Below are 16803 nucleotides of genomic sequence, written 5' to 3'. Positions count from 1 at the left end.
CCAGTGGGGCCGGGAGAGGACCTGTGCAGGGGACAATGTGGCCAGGCTTGATCAGCAGCTGGAGACCTCTTTTCTACCCCCACTTGATTGAGATATAATTGATGTATCATGTTGTGTAAGTTTAGGGTGAGCTTCCCTGATAGCTCAGTTGGTAAAGAATCTGCCTGCAATGCATGAGAACCTGGTTTGATTCCTGCATTGGGAAGATTCACTGGAGAAAGGATAGGCTACCCACTCCATTATTCCTGGGCTTCCCTTGTGGCTCAGCTGGTAAAGAATCCACCTGCAATGTGGGAGACCTGGGTTCAATCTTAAATACATTGTGATGATTTGCTAGGTGTATATAGTGTGAAGAGCTTACCACAGTAAGGTTAGTTAATACGTCCTTCACCTCATCTAATCACCGTCTTGCTTTTGTTGTTCTGGTGAGACCCTTGAACTACTACACTCACAGCAACTTTCAAATGTACAGGATAGTATTAGTATGGGGCTTCTCAGGTGGTGCGGTGGTAAAGAATCCCCCTACCAAAGGAGGAGACACTGAAGTCTCGGGTTCAATTCCAGGGTCAGGAAGATACCCTGGAGAAGGAAATGGCAACCCACTCCAGTATTCTTGCCTGGGAAATCCGATGGACAGAGGAGCCTGCAGGGCTACAGTCCTTCGGGTAGTAAAGAGAGGGACACGACTGAGTGACTATCGCTTTCAGTTTATATGTACATGTACATTATGAGAGTTTGCTCATTGACAGACATGAAGGAAGGTGCATCGGACAGACACAGAGTCAGCCTTCAAGGCGTTAGAGTCCTGAGAGGATGTCCGCATCTAAACAGATGGCCCCCTCCAGAGTCAGCAGACTCTGGTCTGTGGGGGATACACGTGGTAAACAGGAAGGGAAGAAAGAATCGTGTGCACATAACACATTCCACCACAATAGCTGGTTCATTTCAAGTAGATCTGTGGAGGTTGTTCTCGCTGAAAACATCTCTTTATAAACCAGAATGTTTTAGTTGCCATCCACAGTGAAAGCCTCGTTATCAGACCCTCTATCACTTTCATTAACAAAGAATCTCTATTAATGATGCCTCTTTTTAGATAGTAGTCTAATGATTATTAACTTAGATTCTTCAAGGTCCCAGATGCTTCCTGAATTCTTTAGAAGAAATTAAACAGAACCATAATTAGTTTTTTTTTAGTGTGGTATATGTATATATACATATTTCTATCACATTTTTTTTATCCTTTCATCTGTCAATGGAAACTTATGTTGTCTTCATGTCTTGGGTATTGTAGATAGTGCTGCAAAGAATGCAGGAGTGCAGATATCTCTTCAAGATAGTGATTTCATCTCCTTCAGATAAATATCCAGAAGTAAAACTGCTGGATCAAAGGGTAATTCAATTTTTAATTTTTTGAGGAAATTCCCTACTGGTTTTCATAACAGCTGCACCAATTTACATTCCAGCCAACAGTCTCTCAGGGTTCTCTTCTCCACGTTGTTGCCAACATTCGTTATTTGTAGACTTTTAATGATAGCCATCATGACGGGTATGAGGTGATACTGTTTTTGATTTGCATTTCTCTGATGATTAGTGATATTGAGCACATTTTCATGTACTTGTTAGCCATTTGTACGTCTTATTTAGAAAAGTATAAAAATGTCTATTCAAGTTCTCTAACCATCAGATTGTTTATGTGTTGTTGGGTTCTGTTTGTTTTGCTATTCAGTTGTATGAGTTTCTTATATATTTTGGATATTAAGCCCTTGTCAGATATATCAGTTCAATTCAGTTGCTCAGTTTGTGTCTGACTCTTTGTGACCCCAAGGACTGCAGCATGCCAGGCTTCCCTGTCATTCACCAACTCCCTGAGCTTGCTCAAACTCATGTCCATCAAGTCGGTGATGCCATCCAACCATCTCATCCTGTGTCGTCCCCTTTTCCTTCTGACTTCAGTCTTTCCCAGCATCAGGGTCTTTTCCAATGAGTCAGTTCTTTGCATCAGGTGGCCAAAGTATTGGAGCTTCAGTTTCAGCATCAGTCCTTTTCTCCCATTCCATAGGTTACCTTTTCACCTATTAGATTGTTCCTTTCACCATGCACAAGTTTTTTAGTTTGATGTAGTCCCATTTGTTGATTTGTGCTTTCGTTGCTTGTGTTTTGGGGATCATATCCAAAAACCTCCTTGCCAAGACTGATGCCAGGGAGATTTTCCTTTACATTTTCTTCTAGGAGTTGTACAATTTCAGTTATTACATTTAAATCTTTAATCCATTTTGGAGTTAATTTTTGTGAGTGGTGTAATCTGGGGTCCAATTTCATTCTTTTCCAAGTGACTGTCCAGTTTTTCCAACACCATTAGGAAAATTGATGACACTGTCCCTTCTCTGTTGAGTATTCTTGGCAGTTGGAGACCTCTTGATTGAACCTTTATGAAAATCACAAGGAACATGCCAAGGCCACTTGACATGTCAAATCTGTTGTCCCCCTTTAAAAAATCACATTTATACACAACCCTATGGAGGACATTTAGCTAATATTGTGGGGTTTCAGCACTAGGATCCTGTAAAATCATCAACTTGATAATTTCACAGATGATGCAAAACAGTCTATAGCCAGAGTTACACAGCTAGTTAGGGGCAGAGCTGAAACAAAGATTCCACCATCCTGACCCCCATCACAGCAGAGCCTTCGCAGCCTGTCCACCAGCTCTTAGAGAGAAAACTTTGAACCTGTTTTCTTATATATACAGTTGAGACTATGATTGAACAGGGTTTCTATGCCCCTCCCCCTGGAAACATCCTAAACTCCTAATTATTATTTTCCCCTGTGAGAATTCAGGGTAGTGTCTTCCTCCAGAGCACTGTTCAGTGTGGCCACATTTCCCAGCATCACCCCCTGTTGGGTGGCTCGGACACTCTGGGTTTTGTCAGTGCTATGATGTAAGAGGGGTCGAGAAATTTTCTGTTTTTTTATATTTTATTTTTTAATACTAACCTTAAAATATACCAATGTTGGTGGCCCCTCCTTTCTAGACCATCAACTCCTTGACAGTCTTTCTTACTTCTTAGAAAGCTGGGCTGACAGTCGTCTCAGACCAGCCTCTACTCAAGGGCCAAGGAAAGATGCTCAGTATGGCCAACGATGGGAGGAAAGAGGATATAACTCTCAGACCTCAGTCACAGGGAGGGGACCATGTCAGGAAACATAAGGTGCCATAAGAAAGGTGGCAACCGAACCTCCTTTAGACTGTAATTGGTTTCCTTGTAGTAAAGGTTGTTCTGAAGCTCTGAAACACTTGCATTTTTCTTGAAGTCTTTCCTTCTTCACTCTAAGTTCATTTTTTAAAGTCTTCTAGATCTGTTTTTTTTAATCTTAGACATAAGCTGTGTGTAAGGCTGACATGAAGGATCTGCTCAACAAATGTGTGTTGAAAGCAAATTGTAGTTAAAATATAAAGTCATATGATAAAATAAGTGATCACGCTCATTATCAGCTTTAGCTGAGCGTTCCAGAGGACTTTTCTAAGTTGTAAAAAAAAAAAAAAAATAGTAAATGGGTTCATTCAGTAAAATAAAATGGCAAATACTTGCTAAAAGGTTAACTTTTTAGAAAAGAGTGAGTCTAAATTCAGCAAGTGTCATCAATGCATTATCACCAGAATGGTGTGATGTGATATATAGAATATTAGCTTAATAACCTGCAAAAAAATACCCCAAATCTCAATCACCACTTTATTTTTTTATCCAAGGATAATGTAAGCTACATTGAAATTACTGTAATATTTGGAATACTGCCCAAGTCTTCTAGCTAGACATACACAACTGTAAATAAGATGGGCTTATATACTTTGTTCCACTGTGCACCCTCACACGATCTCAATTGCACAGAGAATACTTGGTTTCTTTGGAGAGTTATTTAGCTGAAGCTTTCATCTCTGTTTTTATATTTAAGGTCCTCCTTTGCTTCTTCTTCTTTTTTTTTTTTTTTTTTGGCTTCACTGCACAGCATGTGGGAACTTAGTTGCCCAACCAGGGACTGAACTAGAGCCTCCTACATTGGAAGAGCAGAGTCTTAACCACTGAACTAGCAGGAAAGTCCCCTCTGCTTCTTTTTGGGGGAAGGAGGGAACTAGGAGTCCACAGCATGTCACGTCATATGGATATACAATCAGTGTGAGTAGTGAAGTGTCCAACTCAGTCGTGTCCAACTCTTTGCAACACCATGGAATATAGCTTTTGTCCATGGGATTCTCCAGGCAAGAATACTGGAGTGGGCAGCCATTTCCTTCTCCAGGGGATCTTCCCGACCCAGGGATGGAACCTGGGTCTCCTGCACTGCCGGCAAATTCTTTACCACCAAGGAAGCCTCATACAATTAATATTAACCCAAAACAATTCAAATATGTTCTTCATAAAACTAAGTCTTTGTTACTCTTCATATTCTGCATAAGCATTCATATATACACACAAAGAAGCACTTTATATTATAAGTCAACATATTTCAATAAATATACATATATTAACATATATGTCAAAAAAGAAAAAAACACTTATCTCCTCAAATTAACTACATGAGTTTCCAGGAGTATTCACCAAAACCATACCATAGGGATTATTCCAGCCCAAATTCCTACCCCTTTACCACACCAACACAACGAATTCATCACACCTGCCAAATGACCAGTCTGTCAGTGAACTTCTGTATTGCATTTGTAAGCACACATTCTAATCCTTACCCATTTTCTGTCTCTCTGTTTTGTCGAGAATCGTGATTTAACCTGTCACCATTCAGAACACTCAGTGACCAATATTTCCTCCATGTGGAGCCTCACTGTTCCTTGACTGAGACACACAGATGACTTCCCAAGGCTTACCCCTCGCAGCTGGGCATGGCCTTGTGATCACACCTGACCATTGGGCTGAAGGGAGGAGGGAGTACCCTTTCTGAGAGAAAGCACAGAAAACCCCATGAGATCCTCCAGGGTGACAAGGGACAGCTTACTCCAATAGCGCGTCTATATATTAGTTAAATTAATACAAGATGGCAGCACCTCCATTCCCATGAGTTTCTAAGTGGCTGTGTTCGCAGAGCCTCCTGCCGATGGAGGGGAACACATAACAGGTTGCTGTGTTAGACTGCTAAGCTTTGGCGTTGTTCGTTTCTGCAGCATCCTGATGAATCCAATGACTTTAGCTGGCGTTGATTCTATCGGGGCACCAGGTATTGCCCCAATAAACATTCTGCACCTTCTCCACGAAGCTCTGTTTTCCCACCCCGGGGAAAGACATAAAATTTAGTTGCACGGACGCCTCCAGGAGGTAACTTCTACCTGAAGAAACACCACCTTCCTCCAGTCCACCTCAGCACACCTCTGCCTCTCTTCACAAACATTTTGTATTAAACACGTTTATGGGCATCCTGGAAAGACAGTTGCTGGGTATCCCTATGCAACTAGAAGTCCCTGGAAGGACCTTCCTCCTGGGTAGCTCATGCCCAGACACCATCTCCCTGGGGGAAACGATCCTGTCCTCTGCTGGCCCCCGCGCTCCTCACTGAATTCAATTTACAGCCTTCTTCTCTACAATGCAGATGAAGACTTGCCTGAGTATACAGAGGAGAGAGGGTAGTTCTCCTCAGTTCATAAGCAAGCATCTGTAATTCTGCATTCCTCTATCCTCTTCCAAAGAAGGAATCAGCTGCTCTTCACTAGGGTGGTCACAGGGATGACCTCACTTATCGTATCATCTGTTCCAATGCAGGCAATTCCCAGCACATGGTACCAGCTCAAACTCCTCCACACTCCACTTCTGATTTTCCAGGGTTTCCTTGTCTGCCAGTTTAAGCCTGCCCCCTCCTGTTATTTTTAGATTTGATTTTTACTCCTTATAAAGGGCCAAGGCTGGGGATAGGGAAACTTTTTTTTTCCTTTTTAATTAGAAGCAGATGACAAAGAAACATCAGTCAAAGAAACTAATAGGAGTCACACTGTCTCTGGCTCCCATGCCTGCATTTCCCCCATCAGCCACCACTGAGCAGAAACGCAGCAATGCTGACCCAGTCTCCTCTGCCTTTTCTCGAAGATACACATTATCTAAGCTGATGTCTACTGAGATTTCATTAGCAAACAGCCTGTGCTGTTCTTCCCCCTTCCTGCTCACTGAATGACTGCACCTCAGAGCTGCTGGGAACCCACTCCAGTATTCTTGCCCGGAGAATCCCACGGACAGAGGAGCCTGGCGGGTTATAATCCGAGGGGTCGCAAAGAGTCGGACACGACTGAGTGCCTTAGCACAGCACAGCCCAGTACAGAGCTACAAGAGAGCGTCTGTGACTCTCTCCACGTCACCGGGGAGGAGCCCAGAGCCAAGGGTGGTCAAGGGCAGTGCCCGAGCACGTCCAGCCTTTTGAGGTCTCTCCAGTCTCACTGCCCAAACACGGAGCCTGTTTGTTGAATGCATGTTTCTCTGCTGCTAAAAATCAAAATAGAGCAAGAGCTCCTTCCAGGGAGGAAACCCCTGACTTGCATGCCGTGTTTCTCAGGCTTTAGAACCCTGCCCAGGCAGGCAACGGTTCAGGGCTGGCTCCTTCTCACTTGCACCCATCTTGTTCCCCTCCTTTCCAAAGATGGTATTTTCTTTCTCTGTCAAGTAATTGTAGCCTTGTGCATACACCGTGAGCCTGGATATTTGTTTGCTTGCCTGTTTGTTAACTCAAAGGTAGTTTAATTCCAGATTTTCTTACAAGACTTCATTTAGATTCAGTTTCAAAGTCACATTATTAAATGTGTTTACAGTTAAGATGTGCTGTTATCAGATATGGGCTTCCCAGGTGGTGCTAGTGGTAAGGAACCCACCTGCCAATGCAGGAGACCTAAGAAATGCGGGTTTGATCCCTTGGTTGCGAAGATCCCCTGGAGGAGGGCATGGTGACCCACTCCAGTATTCTTGCCTGGAGAAGCCCAGATGGACAGAGGAGCCTGGTGGGTTATGGTCCATAGGGTCACGAACAGTCTGACATGACTGAAGTACACACATACACATTATCAGATACAATAATTCAGAAGTCCTGGTCTGTAATAGAGACACAAACATAGAAAACAAAGGTATGGATACCAAGGGGTAAAGGAGAGGGTGTGATGGATTGGGAGCTTGGGATTGACATATATACACTACTACGTATAAAACAGATAACTAATGAGAATCTACTGATGCACAGGGAACTCAATGCTCTGTAGTAATCTGAATGGGAAAGAAAGCCAAGGAAGTGGGGATATATGTATAGACAAGGCTGATTCACTTTGCAGTACAGCAGAAACCAACCCATTGGGAAGCAATGATACTCCCATAAAAGAGAGCAGGGCTTCCCTGGTGGTCCAGTGGTAAAGAAGCCTCTTGCCAATGCAGGAGACCCGGGTTCAATCCCTGATCCCTGAACTATGCCTTGGAGCAACCAAGCCCCTACCCCACAACTACTGAGCCTGTGCTCTAGAATCCAAGAGCCATAACTACTGAGCCCACGTGCTAGAACTATTGAAGCCCTTGCGCCCTAGAGCTTGTGATTCTCAACAAGAGAAGTCACTGTGATGAGAAGCCCACGCACCATAACTAGAGTGTATTCTGCATGGCAATGAAGACAGCGCAGTCTAAAATAGCTAAATAATTTTTTTTTTAATTTAAACAAATAAAAGGCCTGGTCTGTGCACTCAGGTAACTCACATGGAACAAGCTCAGTACTTGCTGTGGTCATAGCATGAAGTGCAGGTTGCTATCCTCAGACTTCTACCTTTCTTCCTTGTTTCCCCAAATGTAAAAGGAAGACCTTGAGGTGGGTGTGACCAGATGACGTCACTTAGAGTGTGTCAGTGAGCCGGAGCCAGGGGAGGCCTGGGGAGGACCACCTTCGTTCCTGTCCTACAGCCGATGGAAAAGGCATGTGTTCTGAAATCTCTGTGCTGCTCACCAGGAAAATTAGGATACTTGATTGAAAAAGATAGAAACCCAAACTAGCTTGAGCAAAAAAGGCAAACTTCTGCTGAAGCTGAAGCTCTAATACTTTGGCCACCTGATGCGAAGAGCCAACTCATTGGAAAAGACCCTGATGCTGGGAAAGATTGAAGGCAGGAGGAGAAGGGGACGACAGAGGATGAGATGGTTGGATGGCATCACCGACTCAATGGACATGAGTTTGAGCAAGCTCCGGGGGATAGAGAAGGACAGGAAAGCCTGTTGTGCTGCAGTCCATGCGGCTGCAATGATTTGGACACGGGTGAGCAACTGGACAACAGTTGGGAGGCTGGGAGGGGCAGGGAGGCCACTGGGTGTCAGACGGGGCGGGACCCGGAGCCTCAGAGCCCCCAGTGCTCCCCTCTCCCTCCCATGCTGAGTCAGCATTATTTCTCCCCAGCTGGCTCTGTTCTTAGAGTGGAACCATGAGTTCTTTCTCATCCCCAGTATAACCATCAGGGAAGAGATTAGCTCCCTCTTCCCAATTCCAGCTGCAACCCCCCCCCCCCAAGGAATGACTCCTCCACGCCTGGGTATTGAGGGCCTTTCTCAGAGGAGGTGAAACCATGCAGGGCCCTGAAGTCACCCAGACTCACACCCCACACCCCCACCCCTGCACGGTATGGGGCCGCAAGCAAATTTCTTAGTTTCTCTGAGCCTTGCTTCCTTCATTGTAAAATGAAAAATGAGTTTGGGGTGGGGGGTCAAAAATAATCTCTTCTTCAAAGAGCTGTTGAACATTTTACACAGATAACCAATGTCAAGGGCTGGTGCAGAGTCTGGTATATATGAAGCATCAATAAATGTTCATTTTCTTCCAAGGTGAGTCTTAAAGTCGAAGAAGAAATCAGTATGTGAAGATGGAGAGGAGAATTATTTGGAGCACAGGGAACCAAATGGGAAATGCTAGACAATTCAGAGTAAGAGGCACTACAGGAGTTGTTAAAAAGAGGGTAATTGAGCCTTAAATCACTCCTACCCATAAATCACACACCAGATCCACATTTTAGAAAAAAGGGGGGCCAGCATTAGCTTTTGGGAAGCAGGAATGTCAAGTGGATCAATCAATCTGTAGTTTGTGAGACATTCTCTGCTATCCAGGGGAAGATTATTTCAGTAAAGTAACATTTTAGGGCCAACATAAAAGGAATTGTAAAAGATTTGGATTTTGATGAACTCTGAGGAGCAGAAGCTGCCTTTACTCACATTCCCTTTATAACTTCTTGGAGTCAGGCCAATGAACGGACCCAGCTGTGGGATAACTTGAATTTACTACTAGTTCTAGAAAAATATTCCCTGTGTTGTCTTCCCTCATACATTTCATCCTCTAGTTTTATGAGAGGAAAAGTAGCCTTCATATTACACATTTATTAGATAGGATTACTACATCAATGGAGCGCTGAAATCAATAGATTGTAAAAACCTCCAGTTTTCCCAAAGCTTAGAGAGTTTCTTACACCTAAGAATGGGTGAGTTTTGCATTTGAATCAGTTTAACCCACACCAACCCCTGGAGTAAGAAATGGCAACCTACTCGCATTCTTGCCTGGAAAATCCCCTGGATGGAAGAGCCTGGTGGGCTACAGTCCATGGGGTCACAAAATGTCAGACATGACTGAGCATGCACACAACTCACACCAACATCTGCTCTTGATAAAATAATTTGAAATTTAATGTCTTCCTGGGGGCACAGGATCAAATTCTACCCCCTCTCCCGGCTCTTCATCCCTTTCTTCCACAGTCCCCATGTCATCTCCTCCTCCAGTTCGTAAATGACCATGATGTCTGACAACACACTAAAATTTATCAGCCCAAAATGGTATTGATAAAAAATAAATAAATAAATAAATAAATAAATAAAATTTACCAGCCCAGGACACACTCATGCTGTGTGGCATCCTACACAGTTTAACCTCAACACCTCTCAGGTTCATCCCACCTGCTTGAGCTTTGATTCAGTGCCAAGCCTGGCACTAAGACCCAGCCCCTCAGCGAAGCATTCCTTACTGTCCCAGCACACAGGCAGATTCTCCTCCAAACTCTCTCTCACTTACAGCATCAGTACTTTGATCTTAATCAAATGCTTCAGAGTTATTGCACTTCCATCTTTATGTGTTTGTGTCTGGGTCCTTGCTGTGTTTTTGTTCCCCAGCACCCAGCACAAGGCCAATACATGGTTGAGACTCCATAAATGCAAGCGTGCATGAGTGAGTGAGTGAATGGAATGCTTTTCTACACAGCTTGGCAGTTAAGCCTTCGGGAATTGGGGTGTATGTCAGATTTAGATCTAAAGACAGCAGATTTTGGCTCAATGCTGTCAATTTCTCTTAAAACAAATTGTCTCATGGATCTGGAGGAGCTAAGGTCAGCATATGGAGATGGGATGAAACAGCAGGCTATGAGGGATGAGCTGTGGCCAGGCACATATGTGAGAATGGGGACACGGGGTGTGCAAACATCCCAAATTTGGGTCCAGGAACCACATGACCTGTGCTCTGCCCCTGGTCAATCACTGAAAAGCAGGTTATGGGATCTAGGGCAAGACACAGAATCTTCCCAAGCCCAAGAAAATTCATTGATTTTGTTGTTGTTTAGTAACCAAGTTGTATCCAACTGTTTTGTGACCCCATGGATTATAGCCCACCAGGCTCCTCTGTTCATGGGATTTTCCAGCCAAGAATACTGGAGTGGGTTGCCAATTCTTTCTCCAGGGGATCTTCCCGACCCAGGGATCAAACTCATGTCTCCTGCATTGCAGGCAGATTCTTTACCATTGAGCCACTAGGGAAAGCCCAAGAAAATTCATAGACATCGACCAATGTGTATACAAACTCCCACTCTCCATTAGCGGAAAAAATTCCAGCATCCATTTGAAAGCCTAATCTTGGACCCACCGTCAACCCAGCAAAAGATTTGCTCAGTTCAGTTCAGTTCAGTCACTCAGTCGTGTCCGACTCTTTGCGACCCCATGACTGCAGCATGCCACAACTCCCCCTGTCCATCACCAACTCCCGGATCCCACCCAAACTCATGTCCATTGAGTCAGTGATGCCATCCAACCATTTCATCCTCTGTCGTCCCCTTCTCCTCCCACCTTCAATCTTTCCCAGCATCAGGGTCTTTTCAAATGAGTCAGCTCTTTGCATCAGGTGGCCAAAATGTTGGAGTTTCAGCTTCAACATCAGTCCTTCCAATGAACACCCAGGACGGATCTGCTTTAGGATGGACTGGTTGGATCTTCTTGCTTCCAAGGGACCCTCAAGAGTCTTCTCCAACATCACAGTTCAAAAGCATCAATTCTTTGGCTCTCAGCTTTCTTTATAGTCCAACTCTCACATCCATACATGACTACTGGAAAAACCATAGCCTTGATTAGACAGACCTTTGTTACCCCAGGAGAAAATCACATGCAGGCCTGAGGGCTCCCTGGATTGTCATGACAGTGTGGGCGGGACATCAAAACCAGACAGGTGATCCGCAGAATTAAGGACCAATCATTCCCTCTCTCTCTTGACACACCAGAGCCTGAGCATCCCTCTACACCAGAAACCAGATTGTCTAGAGGAGGAAAAAGGGGGAGAAATGTCCAACTTTTGAGCACTTACCAGTAAGAGCCTGAGTTAACTGTTTTAAACCAGAAAATGGAGGTACTGATTTTGTTTTCAATTTAAAAACTTTCCCCAGCCCCTAAATCATCTGTGGGATGGGGTTCAGAAATAAGATGAGGTAAATTGTGTTCTATAAAGGAAAACCTTACGATGCTGACCCATGATCCACTACAGAACTACTGCTTTAGCTAAGTCAGTCCACACCACCCATTAGGAGATCCAGTACTAAGGCCCAAGGCTGAGATTGGGATGAAAAGAGGGGGAAGTCCTAAAACACTTTTAGCATTTCTTTATAAATATATCCTTTTCAACACTAAATATATATATATATATATATATATATATTTATATATCAGGACTTCCCTGGTGGTCCAGTGGTTAGGACTCTGCAATTCCACTGCAGGGCACACGAATTTGATCCCTGGTCAGAGAACTAGGATCCTGCATGCTATTCAGCACAGCCAAAAAAAAAAAAAAGTTATCAGAAGACCACCAGCAACTCCAAAACTCCAAACTCAAATATTTATTTTTCTAACATAGGATTGTGGGTCTCCTTCTTCACTTTCTGTTGTTTTAAGGTCACATTACCATATCTCCCCAAAGATAAGAACCATTAGATACATATTAACAAAACTAAGCCCAGGCCCTTCCCTGGACAGTCAGGTTCATCAGGTTGGTGTGGACCCAAGAATCTCTATTCCTTAACAGGTGACCAGGGAAGGACGGGAGACACTGCTTTAGGGCAGTGGTTTTCAAAGTGTGGTCGCTGGACCAGCAGCATCATTGTCACTTGGGAACTTATGACAGATGCAAATTCTCCACCACTCCCACCCGCCTGACACCCCCCACCCCCCTGCCCCCGAACCTGCTGATTCAGAAGCTGTGGGCGTGGAGCCCAGTGATGTGGATTTGACCAATCAAAACCAGCTGTGGATTTGATTCTGATGCACATTAAAGTTTGAGAACAACTGCCTTCAGGAAGGGACAAACAGGGAATGATGAAAGTTTATCACAACTAGATGTCACTCATGGATCCACACTCCACCTGCACCCAAGAACCTAACAACAATTCACCGTGTATCCTTGTGTCCGACATGGCATGAGGTTGCTGTGACAAGAGTTCCCAGACTTGGCGGTCGGTGACGATCTCCTGGGAAGATTTGAGAGCTCCTGCTGCCCAAAAGTGGCTCCCCATTTTGATCAAATCAGAACAGTAGGGAGGGAGCCAAGCACCAGGACTGGTCTCAGGTACTCGGATGATGCCGGTGTGCAGAGAAGTTTCAGAACCGCTGGAGCAGCCCTGAACGAAGCCCCTGGGATCAGACTTTCCAGAAAAGAGAAAATGCGGACAAGAGGCTGGATAAAATAGGGCTTTTATTTTATCCCAGCAGGGAGACTATCCTTTATGGAATAGAATGACTAGAAGATGCTTCCCAGGAGTCACTGGAGAATTGGGAACACACTCTCACCTTCTCGAATGTTCTTCCAGAGTCAGCAAGGAACGGGTAGATCAGAACAAGAGGGATGAAGCTCCCCACCCCTCCCCTTTGACGCTTTCATGAACACACTTAAGTGCTATGAGCATATATACCTATAACTGATTCATGTTAATGTTTGACAGAAAACAACAAAATTCTATAAAGCAATTATCCTTCAGTTAAAAAATAAATTAATTAAAAAAAAATCTGACTCCATGGCTGGGCTTGGTAAATAGCTACTGAGCAACCGGGGCCCTGCGTACAGAATAACAGTGATGCAGGGTAGGCACTTTTCCCTGGTCACACCTGTGGGTAGCAGAAACACTCACCAGTCAAGTGGCAGAGGTGGCTGAAGGATCAAGGAAACCAAAGGACAGGAAAGAGGCTCACAAAGGGCAGACAAAGGATGCTTGAGGCTCACTGGGGTCAGATCTGTGACATAGTGACCCTTTATGAATTAACCTCACCATCTGGCTTAGTCTGGATGTCACATTCTGGATCATGGGGAAGTGAAGGGAGCCTTCCAATGGTGTCCAGAGCAGCCAGGGTGAGGGAGGGGGCATGGCACAAGGGCTTGGGACAGGGGCATCTACCATTGGGCATAGATTTCCACATTCGAGCAACCAGTATGTACATGAGTGTGGACCAGCAAAGGATGAGTCCTGATTTAACCCAGTGCAGACACAGAGCATAAAGATTTCTTGTGCTTTAAGAGATTTAAATTTTATAAAAGCCCTTGGGCATCCTCCTTAACCCATCTTTAATAAGGTCCCAGATGTCTCAGTTGGGCCAAGAGCATAAGCACATCCGACTGCATCCAAGAGGACACAGCTCCCATCCCTCCACGTGAAAGCCATCCTGGGGGCTCTGATTGGAACCTGAAGCAAAGTCATCACTCATGATGACTTGGTGCGTCCAGGGATAGGGAGAGAAGGGGAGAGATTTGTGACTCAAACTGATCTCAACTTTCACATTTGAGCTGGAGAACCATACCCAAAACATAACCAACAGGAGAAGCTCATTGCTTCAGTTTTGCAAGTTTCCTGTCTGCTAGGCAAGGTATCACAGTTTTGGCAACTTCTGTCCTCCAGCTGGAAGGGAGGGGTGGGGATGAGACCCATAGGGGAGACAGAGGATCTGGGGATTACAGTGAAAAGAAATCACAAGTTTGCTGCTTCAAAGTTGTTAGCCAAATTATGGCACAGAGGTTCCTAAGGAAAAATGTGGACTGGAATGTATTGTTTCTGTGATGCTCTGGCAGCCATTTTGCACAGATTTAAGAATATAAGACCCGAGAAAAGGGAGCATCCAATTCCAGTGACCCTGGTTTGAATTTTAAGCCAGGCGTTAAACCATCTGTCAATGGTTACAGGGTGACAGTGAAAATTGAACAATCTGGATGTAAAATTCACCTAAAATTTCAATGTCAGTGCTTCAAAGATCCCAATTATCAACACAGCACTTACAATCATAACAAAGAGCAGCCGTGGAGAGCTTACCTCATGCAAGCACCTGTCCTGCCCATAGTCTAGACCAGGGGACCCGGGCCCCCGGGATTTAATGCCTGACAGTCTGAGATAGAGCTGTTGTATTAATAATAAAGTGCACAGTAAATGTAATGCGCTTGAATCATCCCGAAACCACTACCTAGAAGGTGTATGTTTATTCCTTTACTTATAAATTATATGCATGTGCCTGAGCTTCCCTGGTAGCTCAGTTAGTAAAGAGTCCACCTGCAATGCAGGAGACCCAAGTTCTATCCCTGAGTTGGAAAGATCCTCTGGAGAAGGAAATGGCAACTGACTCCAATATTCTTGCCTGGAGAATTCCATGGACAGAGGAGCTTGGCAAACTACAGTCCATGGGATCGCAAAGAGTCGGACAGGACTTAGTGACTAACACTTTCAACACTTTCATCTGATTATATGCTATTTCCTGATACTTTAAATCATAATATACACAGAGGTTGAAACTCATTGTTAATGAAAGAAGATATAAATCCATATTTCAAAGGGACTTCTAACAATTTCAGAATTGTTTTAGCCTCTTTTCTCAGCCCCAACTAGATTATATTTACTTCTAATGAGGCTGACAAAGAGCTTGCCCAAGCAGCACAAGTACCTTCTTTGCCTGGAGATAATTCTAGCAGGACAAGCAAAACCGGCAGTTTTTCTGCAGAAATATTTTTAAGCTACTCTCCTCCTTTTGTGAGGATCTACTTAAACACGGGTAATACAAACCAGAAAGCCACTTAACTGGACACACGTGTACTGCAAGATGCCCCAGCCTGCAGCAAGAGGCGAAGCAAACCGGGAGACTTGGGGGCTCCCTGACTGTGGGGTGTCGGTCCGCTGCTCCTCAGACACCTTCCGGAAGTGTCAGGGGCCCGTGAGGGAAGCACCTGACAAACACGTGTTAAATGGCACTAAATCTTCACGCCTCTCATTCTGGATTAAAAAATGTCTCTAACTAAACATTCTACTATGTTTTCTTCCCAAATCACAGTTGTTCTCATGTAAGAACACCTCTCCGGAACCAACCTGGACCTGTCTGGTTGTACGTTTTCCTGGTCCTGACCCCCTACTCACGTTTTCCTCATCTTCCCTCTATTTTTATTTGTACCACCCACTACTGTGGCCTGGGTTTTCATGAAATCCTTTATGGAATGAGAGTGTGTGTACCTTCCAACATGCTATGAAGAGAACAGATATGAGAAGCTGCATGAGAACACTTAACCTCAATGTCCTTACTGCTACTTTAGCTGATCATATATTTGGGGATCTGTAAGTTTGAGGTTATTCCATACACCCATGTCTCCAAACATGTCAAGGCCAAGTTCAGAGTGAGCTGGCATTGAGCTGGCGTTGAAGATCAACTGAACCAGAAATATTCTGACTTTAACAAGATAGTATCTACCTACTCAGCTTTAGGTTTGGTGACAGAAATCCTGAGAAAACAGTGACTTTAACCCACTAGGTTTTATTCTTTCATGTGAAAGAAGTCCAGAGGAGGCTTCTCTAGGGTTAGTCTGGCCGCTCCACAGAATTGTGTGGGGCCCAACCACCTTCCATCACCCACACAGTGTGGTGTCTGCCCCTGAGATCTAAGACGGCAGCTGGAGCTCGGCCGCCTGGTCCACTTTCCAGGCTGACGGCACCAGGAGGAGGGGACAGGTGTGTGTCCCTGAGATTACACCACGGGGGGCTCCCTGCCATGTCCCTCGTGTCTTTGCCACAACGTAAGTGAGATGGCAGGCGGGTGGAAAACAGAGGCGCTAAAATCACAGGGAACGGATCTGGGAGAATAGCAGTCTCGGCCACATCTGCTTGAAAACTTAAGCTTTTCATTAGCAAAGCACAGGATCCAATACTAGAATTGCATCCAGTAGAACTCTAATTCTAGGCCATCAGCTTATAACTGATTGCAATCTTCATTTTTTTTTTTTTCTATTTGAAGACCCATTATCCATTGCCATCAGGGTATTTCAAAACAAGAATCATCCTAGGAGAGTGAAGCAAGTCAGAAAGTGAAAAACAAGTACTATATATTGATGTATATATGTGGAATCTAGAAAAATGATATAGATGAACTTATTTGCAAAGCAGAAATGGAGACACAGATGTGGAGAACAAACATATGGACACCAAGGGGGAAAAAGCAGATAGGATGAACCAAAAGATTGGGATTGACATGTATACACTGCTATACATAAAAT

Source organism: Dama dama, chromosome 33 (genome assembly GCF_033118175.1).
Source record: "Dama dama isolate Ldn47 chromosome 33, ASM3311817v1, whole genome shotgun sequence".
Taxonomy (NCBI): domain Eukaryota; kingdom Metazoa; phylum Chordata; class Mammalia; order Artiodactyla; family Cervidae; genus Dama; species Dama dama.
Note: the sequence above shows the minus strand (reverse complement) of the source record.